Below are 15,581 nucleotides of genomic sequence, written 5' to 3'. Positions count from 1 at the left end.
CTTGATTTCCCACAGACATGCTCACCCCGCGCTATGCCCTCCCTATCAGGCCGTCACGCTGGTGAAACACCCATCCACCTCCTGTGACCTCAGTCTCATTCTCTTCTCTCCTCTTAGAGGTCTTCCCTCCTCTTAATAGCTAACCTGCCCTCAGGGAAAATACAAAATTTTAACTAAGAGACTAATTCCTTCTTGAAAATATGAGAAGAAATTTACTGCTTCCCTTTTTTTAGAGCTTTACTGTAGGGAACTTCCAAGTTCTTTCCCCATCTCTTTGCAACATATGTAGATCTTTATAAAAACTAAGTAAGGCCCTGGACAGCTTCATGAGCCAGGACTGTCTTCTTCAGAGACCTGGAAGCCATCCTTCTGAAATGCAGTCGTTGAGGAAGATAGCACCTCCGTCTCCTGGCTTCTGTGGGAGGGGACAGCCTAACTTCGGTGGGCTTCTTGCTCCAAGTCTCCAAACGACCTCCTGTTATGAAGATAGGAAGAGAGGAGTTTATTTCTCCTCTGCACAAAGCCAGTTAGTTAACACAGACATTCTCTCCAATTCCTGGGTGATTCTACGATGAGCTGTTTGTGAGCAAGGCCCTGTCAAGTCCCTTACATGAGGACTGGCTAGTGCTCCTCTTGAGAACACACACGTAGTGGGTTGTACCTGCTCAGCTCTGTAAAGGTGAGGTGTCTTTCTTCCTTGCAATTTCCTAGAAAACTGTGATGCAATATTAGAAAAAAAGAAATAATGTTCTTTAATACTTATTCAATAATAAAATGGTTTTCTTTCTCTTCTACATTTGTGGAGAGGTTTTTGGGTTGATAAAAGATTTTATTTTTAAGGATATTTCCGCAACATTGAGCCTCAACATATGCCATTGAGTTCACCAGCAGCATCCCAGCAGGCATCTACTTCATGCCTGGTAAAGACTACATATACTAACGTCGTATTTACTGACTTAATCCTCACATCTTTTTGAAGCAACTTGTCACAAATCATCACTTTACACTTCGAGAAACTAGAACATTAAAACATTAAGTAGCTTGTCTAAAGCTATTTAATTGGTAAAACCATGGTTTGAAATCCCTGTCTGTTGACCTTACCTTGTGCTTTCCTTCCCTATATTCTGTTTCCTCAGTTCTCGTTCTTGAGTCTTTAGAAGTAGACTTGCCTACAAAACCTGAAAGAGATTGCAGGTCCTCAGAGTCACAAAAACCAAAGGCCAGGATGTGGGACACCCAGTACTGAGGCCTGAGGTCCTTGTTGGAACTTCCTGCACAAGTGGGGAGGGGTAGGGTGTGTGTGTGTGTGTGTGTGTGTGTATGTGTTGGACACCAGACACTGCGGTAAGCAATTTCTAGAATTAGTTCTCACAGGAGAGTGATGAGAAGGAGAATCCTATTATCCTCATTTTAAATATGTCTGCCTTAGGCTTAGCCACTTGCTGTAGCTGGACTAGCTACTTAGGAGCAGCTGACCCATACATCCTTATGACGATTAAGATAATAACAACATTTCTTACCTGGTCATAAGAATCATATCAGTACTAGTTAAAAATACTGATGATCAGGCCCTTTAATTGGGGAGCATTGTTTAGTACATTTGCTAAATGTGCCATGTGAATCTCTGGCAAGTTAAGTATGAGCATTGACAGCAGAGGGTCTGAGTCACAGGAGGTTGATGGAATCAGGGTGCATGTTGGGTTGTTGGACCCGTGATGCTGACTCCTGTTAGAGTAGACCTTTGAGTGATGGTGGTATAACCATGACCTGGACATCACTGTGAAAAGTGAGGAATGCTCTGGGTCCCCTTCTTAGGTGATGAGTTTGGGATATTGGAGAGAAACTTATATTAGAAAGGGATGTGATGGGGTACCTCGCTGGTCAGTCAGTTCAGCATCCAACTCTTGATTGAGTCTCAGGTCATGATCTCAGGGTTGTGAGATCAAGCCTCTTACTGGTTCCATGCTCAGCTTGGAGTCTGCTTGAGATTATCTCTTTCTCCCCCTATCCTTCTCCCTCTGTCCCTTCCCCTACTATCTCTCTCTCTCTCTCAAATAAATAAATACATACATCATTAAAAAAAAAAAAAAAGAAAGAAAAAGAAAAAGATGTGAGCCAGGTGTTGCTGATGGAAAAGATGTGAGTTCAGGCTAGAAGGTAGTGGGAGGGGAGATTTGCACAGGTTTGCAAAGGTACGGTTGTTGTTTCTGCTTTTATGTGTATGTTAACAGTAGACTCGGGAACAGGAGCAGAAGGAGAGGCTGAGCCCAGATAAACATGAGTGTGGTGTGGGGATGGGGCACTGGAAGTTGGAGAGTTTGAGCACAGCAGGGAGAATTAGCCAAGGCAGGAATGATAACACAACAGAGAGGAAACCTCAGACCCATGTGAGTGATGGGTGAGGGTTCAGAGTAGAGGCAGGCAACAGTGCTGACTCTGCAGACCTAGCTAGACCCCAGATTGTAAGGACTCAATCAAAGTGGCTTTCTCCTTTATAATTAAGTAGAAGCCTAATTAATTAGCAAGCAACACAGGTTTAGATCCTAAGGAAAAGAGGTATGTTGTTAAAACATGGGAAAGCAAAACAGTCTAGAATAGCATGTGTTCCAGACAATCCGTAAGAGGAACTAAAACATGTAATTCACGAGTATCAGCAAGAGTCTTACTGAATTTGGAAAAAAAATGAATCGGCAGCAAGTCATAGATATTAGAACTATATTAATCCTGACGACAAACACCACTTCTAGGTCCTCATGTTATAATGAAGTCGAGACCCGAGTCAGACGCAGTTGTAACTGTCCTAGTTGTGTTTGCTGCAGGTCCCGCAGACACGAGACCCTGCTCAGGCACGTCTTGTGGCTTGCTGCAGGAGAGGATGAAATAGGCAGTGGGGTGGTTTTATCTTACTCACTTATAACAATAACTTTTCAAGGTAATGAAAGACACTAACAATTCTATGTATTTCTCTGTGCGTTTACACCCTGTAAATTCAGATAGCTCAGCTTCACATGGCTTTAGATGCATAGCAACCCCTGCCTTTGTTCCGCATTTCCTTCCCAGCGTAAAATAATTCTGTGTTCTTTCGATGGATAACAGGCTAAAGCGTTTCACCTTCAAGTGAAAAACCTGCATGCAACCAACTTCTCTCCAATCCCTGCTTGGCTTTCTCCCTCTCCAGTTTTCACTATTCCTTTTCTTCTATGAGAGTACAATAATATTCCCACATTCTGTCTGCCTTCAGCAGTTTTGCTCATGAATTATTCCTGCTGCCTAAAACATTTCTTTGCTATTTGCTATTTGAAGATACTTAGGAAAAGATTTTAAAGTCATGGAACAAGACCTATAATAAGATATAAAATGGAATAGGAAGTTCACATGTGCAGCGAGCTCAGGTACAGTATTTGTAATCGGGGAATGGGGAAGCCTTTGGGTTGACAAACACATAGCATTAAGCAACAACACCTAAGAGGCTTGATTTCCTCCAGTGTGAGGAAACAGTACTGAGATTGGGCTCTTCTGAATGCATGGATTGGGGGCTGGACTCACACTGTCCTTAAGGATGAGTACCAAGTAGCGGTAGGTTTCCTTGATGATAATGGCTAAAGATGTATGGAAATTGCTAATAGTTGTGCATAAAGGGACACCATAGCCTCCTTGGAGTGGTAATGAAAGTTTAGAATTAGTTTGGATTTTAATCTCTGTCATTTTTGACTGGGCATGCATGATCTTGTCATTTAACCCCTTTGTATCATTCTTAAAATCCCAGTTGAGTTCGGGAGTTCCAAAATTGCATAAGTACACTATTACTAATGCTCTTGGAAGGGTTAGTTGGAAGAGAAATCAAAGTCAATGACTAAACTGAGGAGTTTCTCCTGTTGACTCTCCCTCTCTCCTTCCTGGTGTCTGTTTTTTTGGCGTTCATTGTTCACTTGCAAGATGGCATTAATAAGGTAAGAATAGGCTTGAAATGAAAGCAAATTTAGTTTGTAACATGCTCACGTTTTTGGAGAGCGCTTTGCTTATGCTTTTGTCCTTGGGACTTTGGAAATGAAAATACCCAGGTAGTAAATGTACTTTCTATTAGTGGATGTAAGGTGGTTCTTACTAGGTTGTCAATACCTTGGGTCCAGGAACCATCTCTTGCTCTTGTATTTGTGATTATCAGAAAACTTCTCTTAGGGAATATGTGCTTAGTCAATTTTTCACAAATTATGGTCTTTTAGAAAAGTTTCAAGGGACCAAATTATACTTCTGTTGGTTTCCAATTCCTGAGAACACCCAGCTATTGCATAATTATGAGAATTTTATGGTATGACCCAATGGCATGATATTTTTCTACTACCTTTGTTAAATTTGGTAAAGAGGTTTTTCTCAGGCAGAGTACTCTTGCTGTTACAAGAAACTGTTCCCAGATCTCAGTAGATCCACGTGGCAGTTTATTTCTTCCTCATGTAGCAGCACAAAGTGGAGATGCAGAGAGGAGCCTTCCACGTAGTAAATCAGGGCCTCCGTCACTTCTGCTGTGTGACTTCTGAGGCCCAGGTGTCCTCTGCTGAATCTCCTGCTGGCTGGCAGGTGAGAAAAAGAGGAAGAGTGGAAGATTGTTGTGGGAGGATCGCAGGAGTCAGTCTTAAAAGGAGGAACCATCACTTCCGCCCACATTTTCTGATAAGAGCTGTCACATGGCTACTCCTGTCCGCAGGACAGACTGGGACATGCCAACAGTTGTGTGCTCATCAGAAGGAAAATGGTTTTGTGAACGCATCCAAGTATCTGCCGTGTTCCACCCTGTCAGTCATTAAACACACACACACAGTCTTCTGAGCAGAACAGAATGCCTTCACACCTTCCCGACATTTTCAGTCCAAATCCAGGCAGCCACAACATCCACGGCTAAATCCAGAATCTTCTGATGCTATGCAGGCCTCTTCCACCTCAGCGTACAGTTGCACATAAGGACTTATGTAATCATGGTAAGACTCACATTTAGAAATGGACAAATAAGGTATATAGAGCAGTCCCTAGTCCATAACTGTTTTGAGACCCTCTAGACAGACACTGTACAGGGCGTGCATGCCATTAATTGTGGCTGAGACCAACGCGCACCTTAGCTCTTCCTCTTAGCAGATGGCTTTTCCAGTTATGCACACTCCCACCTTAGGGTCTTTTTCCACTTCAATCTTTGTAGGAAAGCCAGCCAGCCCTTGTGGGAGCTTGTTCTTTCTTGATCCCTAGTAATGTTGGCCAACAGGGATAAGCACAGCAGCACTTCTCACCCATGTCCTCCATGGTAGAGATTTGGGAAGAACTTTCTCCACTTAACTGTTCAGTGGCCATTCTTGTAGTATTTCAGAAAACAAGGCTCTTTTATCTTGTGGCTCCCATCACTAAGGGCCTTGGAGTTCTCCGCTGGAGCCTCTGATTCTTGGAATTATGCAGGTGGAAAAATGATGTGGGGAGAATATAGGAACCAGATATAGACGGGGCCTGTGCTAGGTTGTTAAAGACCACTGGCACCACAGAACTATGAGGAAGTTTGAGACGTCTTACCTAGCTCTATGCGAAGGTGCAGAGAAACCAGGTTTTCGTGGACATAGAGCAATTCCGGCCGTAGGTAACAAAGACGTGGATGAATGGCAATACATGCTTGGCTTAGCAATTCGAAAGAGTATTTATAGACTAAGCTAAGAATGAAGAGAGATACATAAAGGTAGGGGGTAAAGACAAGAATGGCAAACACTCACTGGGAACTCACTCAATGATTTTCTTAAACACAAAGAAAAGTAGAAGGAAGGTTTTGAGTTTCTCCTTCATTTTGACTCTTCCTGTTGATGGCTGGACACAGCCGAGTCCTTCACTAGACTTGAAATCAGAGGCGGAAGGACGTCTGCTAGAGGGACCGAGGAGCAGGGAGGGTTGCTTTTTCGCAGACGTTTGTTCTGCAAACCACACATTAATGCCACTTAGGTTTGTTCCCTTCCTGCAGGGCTGTGGGTGAGTCATCTTGGTTCATTATTCTTTAAAAATAACCCAGGAGATGTGGAACAACTGGAGGAAAGCCACCTCTGGCATTTAAGAAATCCATTGGCGTCCAGCTCCCACGGGGAGGGGCGTGGACTCTGGCGCTACTGTCTCCAAATAGAGAACCAGCTGCACTCGAGGGAAGCTCTGCCCACACTGACCAAAACCCTTTGGTAGATTTTTCACCAGCCAGTTCTGAGATGCACTTGGCAAATCCTTTCAAGAAAGGAGTAGTTTCTTAATGTTCCTGGAGATACAATGCGAAATTATCAGCATCTTTATGTTCAGTTTCTGGAATAAATAAGCTGCTTGTCAATCTATTTCTGGCAGAAGAGTCAAGGAAAGGAAAGAATCCCGTATTCGTTACTTGGCAAATTAATTTATCTATGTGGGATCACATAGTCTTGTAAATTTCATCAATGTACAAATTGATTCTTTATCTTCCTCCCTCTCCCTATCCATTCTTCCGCTCCCGTCTCCCTTCCTTCCTCCGTCTCTCCTTCTTTCTCTCCCTTCTTTCTCTCATTTATTAAACATTCAGGGACTATTCTGGGTGCAGGGCATAAACTGGTGAAGAAAAACATATATATTCCTAAAGAGGTAATAGTCTAGTGTGGGTGTGCAATAGTGTATATTATGAGCCACATAAATACATCTAAATTCTCCAGTAGCCACATTAAAAAAGAACTAAAAGGAAACAGGTAAAATTAATTTAATAATGTTTTGCAAAACCCTATATATCCCCAAATGTTACCACTGAAGTAGTCTCTCTCTCTCTTTCTTTCTTTCTCTCTCTCTTTGCGGGTGGGAGGCACTATATCTTCAAGATCTGGTATATATTTATTTTTTCCAAATCCTACCAATTTAATTCCATCTTAAGTTCTTCTTCCAATCTTTGCTCTTATTGCAAACTACTTTGAATGGAGAATTCTGTACCCCATCCCAGATTAATTAAGATTTAAATGACAGAGCACATTGTAGCAGTTTAAGGTGTACAACAGAATGATTTGATAAACACTTATATATTGCAAAATGATTACCATAATAGGGTTGGTTAACTTCCATCACCTCACATAATTGTGTGTATGTGTATGTGTGTGTGTGCACATGCACACGAAAATTTAAGATCAACCCTTTCAGCATATTTAAAATATAATACAGTATTTTTAACTGCAGTCAGCCATGCTGTACATTCAATCCCCAGAGATGATTCATCTTCTCACTGAAAGTCTGTACATGTCCCCACTTTCCCCACCATCCAACTCCTGGCGATCACTACTCTACTCTCTGTTTCTATGAGTTTGACTTTTTCAGATTTCACATTATAAATGAAATCATATAGTATTTGTCTTTTTCTGACTTATTTCATTTATAGTAATGTCATCCACATTCTCAAAAATGACAAGATTTTCTTCTTTCTCATGACTGAAGAATATATAAATAAATTCCATTATGAATATACATTTTCTTTATCCTTTCATCCATAGACAGATTCTTAGGTTGTTCCAATATCTTCACTATTGTGAATAATGCTGTGACAAACATGGGAGTGTACATAGCAGTTATCTTTTTGGGCTTATTTCACTTCATTTGGATCTATAATCAGAAGTGGGATTGCCCGTTAATATGGTACTTTTATTTTAATTTTTTGAAGAAACTCCATATTGTTTTCCATAAAGACTATTCCAGTGTACATCCCTGCCAATAGTGCACAAAGATTCCTTTTTCTTCACTTCCTCACTAACACTTGTTACTTCTTGTCCTTTTAATCATCGCTATCCTAACAGGTGTGAGGTGATATCTCACTGTGGATTTGGGTTGCATTTCCCTGATGCTTAGTAATACTAGGCATATTTTCATATACCTGTGACTCATTTATATGTCTTCTTTGGAAAAATGTCTATTCAGGTCCTCTGCCATTTTTAAATCAGATCCTTTGTTTTATTTTGCTACTGAGTTGAATGAGTTCCTTGTGTATATATTGGATGTTAATCCCTGATCTTGTAGATGGTTTGCCAGTATTTTGTTCCATTCCATAGGTTGCCTTTTCTTTTACTTTTCCTTTTTTAAAATTTAATTCAGTTTTTTTGTGTGTGTGATCCAAAATTCATTGTTTATGCACCACACCCAGTGCTCCATGCAATATGTGCCTTCCATATTACCCACCACCAGGCTCACACAACCCCCACTCTCCTCCCCCCCAAAACCCTCAATTTGTTTCTCAGAGTCCATAGTCTCTCATGGTTCATCACCCCCTCCAATTTCCTCCAACTCACTTCTCCTCTCCATCTCCCAATGTCCTCTGTGTTATTCCTTATGCTCCATAAGTAAGTGAAACTATATGACAATTGACTCTGCTCTGCTTGACTTATTTCTCTCAGCATCATCTCCTCCCCTTCTTGTGCTGTGCATAAGCTTTTTGTTTGCTGTAGTCCCACTTAGTATGCATTTACTTTTCTTTTGTTGCTTGTGCTTTTGTGTCATATCAAAAAATGTCAAGGAGCATATCCTGTATGTTTTCTTCTAGTAGTTGTGTGGTTTAGGGCTTACAGTTGTTTCTAATCCATTTTAAGTTGGTTTTTGCAAGTGGTGTAAGATAAGGGTTCAGTTTCATTGTTCCATATGTGATTTTAGTTTTTCTATTTATCAGTTTTCTTCAGTTAATAAGAAGACTGTTCTTTCTTTCTCCATTAGCTCCCTTATCAAATATTAGTTGACTATATATAAAGGTTTACTTCTGGGCTCTCAATTCTGTTCCAGTGGTCTATGCCAGTACCATACCATATTTTTTATTATTTTATTTAATTTTTTTAGTGTTCCAATATTCATTGTTTATGCACCACACCCAGTGCTCCATGCAATACGTGCCCTCCCTAATACCCACCACCAGGTTCACCCAACACTCCCACACCCCTCCTTTCCAAAATCCTGTTTGTTTCTCAGAGTCCATGGTCTCTTATAGTCCATCTCCCCCTCCAATTTCCCCCAGTTCACTCTTCCTTTCCTTCTCCTAATGTCCTCCATGTTATTCCTTATGCTCCAAAAGTAAGTGAAACCATATGATAATTGACTCTTTCTGCTTGACTTATTTCACTCAGCATAATCTCCTCCAGTCCCGTTCATGTTGATACAGAAGTTGGGTATTCATCCTTTCTGATGTAGGCATAATACTCCATTGTATATATGGACCACATCTTCCTTATCCATTCATCTGTTGAAAGTCATCTTGGCTCTTTCCACAGTTTGGTGACTGTGGCCATTGCTGCTATGAACATTGGGGTACATACAGCCCTTCTTTTCACTACATCTGTATCTTTGGGGTAAATACCCAGTAGTGCAATTGCAGGGTCATAGAGTAGCTCTATTTTAAATTTTTTTTAAGTTTTTGTTGTTTGTTGTTTTTTTTTTAAAGTTTTCATTTATTTACTTATTTGACAGACAGAGATCGCAAGTAGGCAGAGAGGCAGGCAGAGAGAAAGGAGGAAGCAGGCTCCCCACTGAGCAGAGAGCCCCATGCGGGCCTCGATCCCAGGACTCTGGGATCATGACCTGAGCCAACGGCAGAGGCTTTAACCCACTGAGCCACCCAGGCGCCCCTCTATTTTTAATTTTTTAAGGAATCTCCACACTGTTTTCCAAAGTGGCTGCACTAACTTGCATTCCCTCCAGCAGTGTAGGAAGGTTCTTCTTTCTCCACATCCTCTCCAAGAAAATTTTTCTATCTGTATTCATCAGGGACATTAGCCTATACTTTTCTTTGTATGTAGTGCCTTATCAGGCTTTGATACCAGGGTAAAGCTTGCCTTATAAAATGATTTTGGGAGTATCCCCTCCTGTTCAATTTTTGAAGTAGTTTGAAAATAATTGGTGTTAATTTTTAAATGTTTGATAGAATTTCCCCATGAAGCTGTCTTGTTCTGTGCCTTTTTGTTGTTGTTAGGAGGTTGTTGATTATTGATTCAATCTCCTTACTTATTATTGGTTTGTTCAGATTTTCTATTTTTTCATGATTTAGTTTTGTAGATTGTATGTTTCTTGGCCTTTATTCATATTTTTTTTCCAGATTCTCCAATTCATTGTCTTATCATTGTCAGTAGTAGTCATTTATGATCTTTTGTGTTCTGTGGTTTTAGCTGTAATGTCTCCTCTCCCATTTCTGATTTTATTTGTCTTAACTCTTTTTTTTTCAATCTAGCTAAAGTTTTGTCAATTTTATCTTTTTTAAAAAAACAGCTCTAAGTTTTTTTTTTCTATTGTTTTTCTGATCCCTGTTTTATTTATTTCTACACTGATCTTTGTTATTTCTTTCCTTTTGGTAATTTTAGTCTGAGTTGGTTTTTATTTTTCTAATTCCTTGACATATGATGTTAGGTTTTTTGTTTAAGATCTTTATTTTTTTCTTGGGACACCTGGGTGGCTCAGTCGGTTAAGGGTTTGCCTTCGGCTCAGGTCATAATCGCAGGGTCCTGCAATCGAGTCCCTCGTTGGGCTCCTTTCTCAGTGGGGAGCCTGCTTCTCTCTCTTGCTGCCTCTGCCTGCCTCTCTGCCTAGTTGTGATCTCTCTCTCTCTCTCTCTCTGACAAATAAATAAATAAATCTTCAAAAAAAAAAAGATCTTTATTTTTTTCTTAATGTAGGGGGCTTACTGCTATAAACATCTTTAGAATTGCTGTTGCTGCATCTTGTTAGTTTTGGTATGTTTTCATTTCCATTTTTTTCAGGATATTTTTTAAATTTCCATTTTGATTTCCTCTTTGATCCATTAATTATTAATGGATCTTTAATGCGTTTTTTAATTTCCTCATATTTGTTATTTTTCCTGTTATTTAGTTTACTTTTGTACTATTGTGGTTTGACAAACTACTTAGTGATTTCAATCTTCTTAAATTGGTTAAGGCTTGTTTTATGACCTAATATATATGATCTATCCTGGAGAATGTGCTTTGTGCACTTGAGAAGAATGTGTATTCTGCTGCTGTTGGATAGAGTGTTCTATAGATGTCTGTTGGGTCCATTTGGTCTAAAGTGTGGTTGAAGTCCAACATTTCCTCATTGACTTTCTGTCTGGATGATCTATTTGGCATTGAAAGTGCGTATTGAAGTCCCCTACAATTATTGTATTGTTGCCTATTTTTCCCTTCAGATTTGTTAGTATTTGTAATATATTTATGCACCCTGATGTTGGTTACATATGCATTTATTATTTTTATATCCTTTTACTGAATTGACTGCTTTATCTTCATATGATGACCATTTTGACCTCTTGTGATTTTGGATTAGTCTATTAATCTATTTTGTCTGATATAAGTATAGCTACCCTTTTGGCTTCTACTTGCATGGTGCATCTTTTTCTGTCTCTTCACTTTGAGGATATATGTATCCTTAAATCTGAAGTGAATTTCTTGTAGGAAACATATCGTTGGGTCTTATTTTTTGATCTCTCCAGGCACTCTATTTTATTACTGGAGAATATAATCCATTACACTTAGAGTAATTATTGATATATACAGACTTACTAATACCATTTTATTGTTTTTTGGCTATTCTCCCAGCTGCTCACTCCAGCCCTCCTCCTCGAGTTGTGCAGCTCATGACCCAGTACTCTGGATGGGGCAGAAAGAGAAATGTGCCTCTTTGGCAGCATCCTACATAGCTCAGGAGGCAAGTTACTCACTCACATGCTCTCATTTTTCAATGTGGGAGAAATCGTGAACTGATAAGGGCTCTCTGGGCACTGAACTCTACCTCCTTGGAGGCGGGGTGGCATGGGTATCTTCTTCTCCCCAGTGGGTCCAAACTCAAAATTTTTTGCTATAACTTTGTGCTGGAACTTTCCCACTGGACTGGATTTCCACAAAGGCTTTCTTTATCTATGGGTGATTGTCTAAGTCATTATTCTCCAGGGCCTTTTGGATAACAGCTGTGAGTGTTTGGGGTCAGTTCAAAGACCCCAGAATCCACAGCTGGACCAAGATTACCAGACACATGGTGGGCAAGAGTCTTCCTGGCTCCGTTGCTTCTGGTGCTGGCTCCCACAGTTTTCACAAAGGCATTTTTGTCTGTTTGTGGATGCCAGATTGCTGTTGTTGAGATGGGGATATGATGAGGAACATCTCATTCAGCCATTTTGCTGATGTCTTCTAGTGTATATTTTACATGGCCAGCACATCTTGATTTGGATTAGCCATATGTCAAGTGGCCAATAGTCACCTGTGGGTAGTGACTGCCTCTCGGGGGAGTGCAGGTCTAGTGGAAGATGCTGACACGTAAACGGGTACTTAAAATGAATTTTAAGAAGGACTGTAGTCTGAGGCTCTATGGGGCAAAGAAGAATCATTTGACCCAAGTTTAGGGGTCAGCGAGGAGGCTTCCCAGAGGGAGCTGTCAGTTGGGAGATCAATAAGAGTTATCAAATGAGTTGGTAGAAAGAGTACGTGGGAGAAGAAGGGTGTTATGGGAAGAAGGCATTCTGCACGCAATTATACAATGTTGAGAGAAAACATGCCCTGTAAAGGAATCAAAAGAACATCTGAGTGATCCAATTTAGAGAGGAAGGGCAAGAGATTGGGGCAGGATGATGAAGACTGAACTTGGAGAGCTGAGCTGTAGCTCTCAATGTTACATTAGGGACTGGTGGGTTTCTATCACTCATTTCTCTTAAGGTTCATTTCCAGATATTGTTCCCACTGTTGGACAAGGAAAGACTAGAGACAGGGAGATAATTAGCAGGGTCTCACAATAGTTGAGGCAGGGTAACTAATTTAGGATTGCAAAGGTTGGAATGAAATATTTAGGAGGCAGAAAAAGGAAGAGGGTAGCACTACGAAATCAGCTTCTATTTAGTGAGATATTACTAACAGTGGATTCTGCATCAGCAGTTCCCTTCAGAATGAATGAATGGATTAGCATGTGACCTAGCAGTTGCACGTTGGGGACATTTATCAGGGGGAAATGAGGCTCATTTTTGTGCAGGAAACTGTACACAGATTTTTGCCTCATCTCTATTCATAATGGCCAACAACTCAAATGTTCAATGGGTAAACGGTTCTAAAGACCCTGGAATACTACTTAATAATAAAAAGGAATTAGCAGTTGTTTGTTGCTCTGATGAAATGCAAGGAAATTATGTTGGATGGAGAAAGTCAATCTCAAAAGGATACATACTGCATGATTTCACTGATGTAACACTCATGAAATAACATAATTTTAGATGTAAAGAACACATTGGCAGTTGCCAGGAGTTAGGGATGGTGGGGGAAGAGGAAAGGTGTGGTTCTAAAGAAGTAATTAGAGGGTGTCTGTGGGTGACAAGAGGAGGTACCTTGATCGTGGTAGTGGTTACACAGGTTGGTACATGTGCTGAAACTGCATGGATTTACACACACAGGAGTGCATGTGTAAATGTTGAAATATGCATGTGCTCCATGGATTGTACCAATGCCAGCTTCTTGACTTGGAGGGAAAGTCTACACTGCACTATAGTTATGCAAGATGTTCTTATTGGCAGAGGCTGTGGAGGGGTGCACAGGACATCTGTGTACATTTTTTTGCAATCCCCCTGTATATCCATAAAAGAACAAATCCAAATAAAAAGTTAAATGGGTTCTGCCATTGTCATTGTTTGCTTTAAGGGAGGTCTGGAAGAGTGGTGCAGTACTTTTTACCTGAATGCACTAAAGGAGACCTCTGCTTCTTTAACTTTTCATTGTCAGAACTTGTTCATCAAGGACCTTCATGAAGTATAGTGGGTGCTGTCCACAGACATAAAACCTGGGAGCTGCTTGAACACTCCTGATAATCAGGCTCAGCTCTACTCCCCCTTAGTCCCAATCTTTGAAAAGATAATAACTCTTCTTTCTTTGTTCACTCCTTCTGTTGTAGGAGCCCCAGCTTCCTCTAGGATCACCATGTGTAACCATTACCACAGTTGAGATCTGGAGTTCTGTGTGGGATTCCATTGACTCCTACTTACGTAGAGATCCCTGCACACAGTGATGGCTGCTAGTACTTGGACTGTTGGTGGGCATTCTGTCTCAGAACTCTCTTCTCAGGGTTGATCTAAGAGGTGAGGTGATAGAAATGTATAAAGACCCCATGGTTCTGAAAGTTTTCTATTGCACACAATGTGTAAAAATACTTAGACAGCTTTCATCTTTCCCTCCTTAAACCACAGGTCCACATTGACAAGCCACAGTTTATTTTACTCAATCTCAGCAGCCTTGGTCACAGCTCACCTTACCTTCATTCTTGGCACATTTTCTTAATTCAGGTCCCAGGGTGCCACAACTCCTTTGATTTCTGTCTTCCTCTCTTCTGGGTATTTCTTTCTTCCTCTCTTCTGGGTATTCCTCACCTCTCAGTCTTCTTTCATGGTCCTATCTCCTCTTCCTGCTTTCTCAATAGCTGAATCCTCCAAGGCAGCAGTGCTCATCCCTGTTCTCCAGCTGCATCAGCTGCCTGAGGGACCTCATGTGGTCCCATGGTTTGAGTCATGATCTATCACCCTGTGAATCACAAATGTATATCTCAAGCCCATCTGCTTCCCACCCCTCCACCCTCCTTCAGACTTTAGACAGCTGCCTTAGCATCTCAAAGTCAACATGTCCAGATCAGAACATGGGGTTTATCTCTGTCAATCCCTGGTCCGCAACCAGATTCTTATTTCACGTATTCACATTTTTTCTGCTCCAGAAAGTTGCACTGCCATTAACAGTTTCCACAGCCCTAATCTTGAAGTCATTTTTTGCACAACGTATCCAAGCACCAGCATAGCTGGTTCAAATTACCTCTAAACATGTTCTAAATGAGGATTCTTCTTATCACCTCCATGGCAACACCTTAGTTCAGGCATGGTCATCTCTCATTAGAACTCTGTGGATTCCCTATTATGGGCTAAGTTGTATCCCTTTAGAATGTCTGTGTAGAATTCCTAACCCTCAGAATTTAGGATGTTATTGTATTTGAAGAAAAGGCCTTTAAAAGAGTGTTAAGGTAAATGAGGTAATTAGGGTAGGCTCTAATCCAATGTAATTTGTTTTCATGTAAGAAGACAAGATTAGGGCACAGACATGCTATAAGGATTGATCTGTTTGAAAGCTACATTAGATCATATTCCCTTCCTCAGAAACATCCAATGGCTTTCCATCACATTGGGAAAAGTTCTGAATTCCTCACTAGAGCCTGCAAAGCCCTAGATGGGCGTGTGGGTCCAGCCCTCCAGTTCCACTGCCTACAACTCTTGCCTTCACCTACTTTATCTGCCACATGGGCCTTGGGCATGCTCCTGGAGCTCATGGCCTGGCCTGTGTTCTTTGTCTGAGTCTTGGTTCCGTGGCTCCTCAGCTGGCCGCGCTCCCTGAAGATACTTGTTGCCTCCCCACGTTCAGATCTCAGCTCAGAGGCTACCTTCTCTGGCACCCACCTGCTTCCTGGTCCGTCTCTTTCTTGCTGTGGTTCTTGTTGCCTTCATCATAGTCTCACTGTCATTCTAGTCCCTAATTAATCATTTTTTCTGTTCTCTCTGTTCCAGCTACCAGTGTCTGAACATGTAATCCATGAAG

General features: G+C 41.0%; 1 long non-coding RNA gene across 1 annotated transcript; it reads right to left on the bottom strand.

The window, feature by feature from the left end:
* Positions 1-216: 216 nt before the first annotated feature.
* On the bottom strand, positions 217-14,870 carry LOC101688336. Its single transcript, XR_198961.2, has 3 exons — positions 14,808-14,870; positions 14,261-14,525; positions 217-475 (listed from the first exon to the last, which is right to left on the bottom strand). It is a non-coding gene; the product is annotated as an uncharacterized LOC101688336 (long non-coding RNA).
* Positions 14,871-15,581: the final 711 nt, after the last annotated feature.

This window comes from Mustela putorius, unplaced genomic scaffold (assembly GCF_011764305.1).
Source record: "Mustela putorius furo isolate JIRA1106 unplaced genomic scaffold, ASM1176430v1.1 tig00000835_pilon_pilon_pilon, whole genome shotgun sequence".
Taxonomy (NCBI): Eukaryota; Metazoa; Chordata; class Mammalia; order Carnivora; family Mustelidae; genus Mustela; species Mustela putorius.
This window is presented reverse-complemented; position numbering and strand designations above follow the sequence as displayed.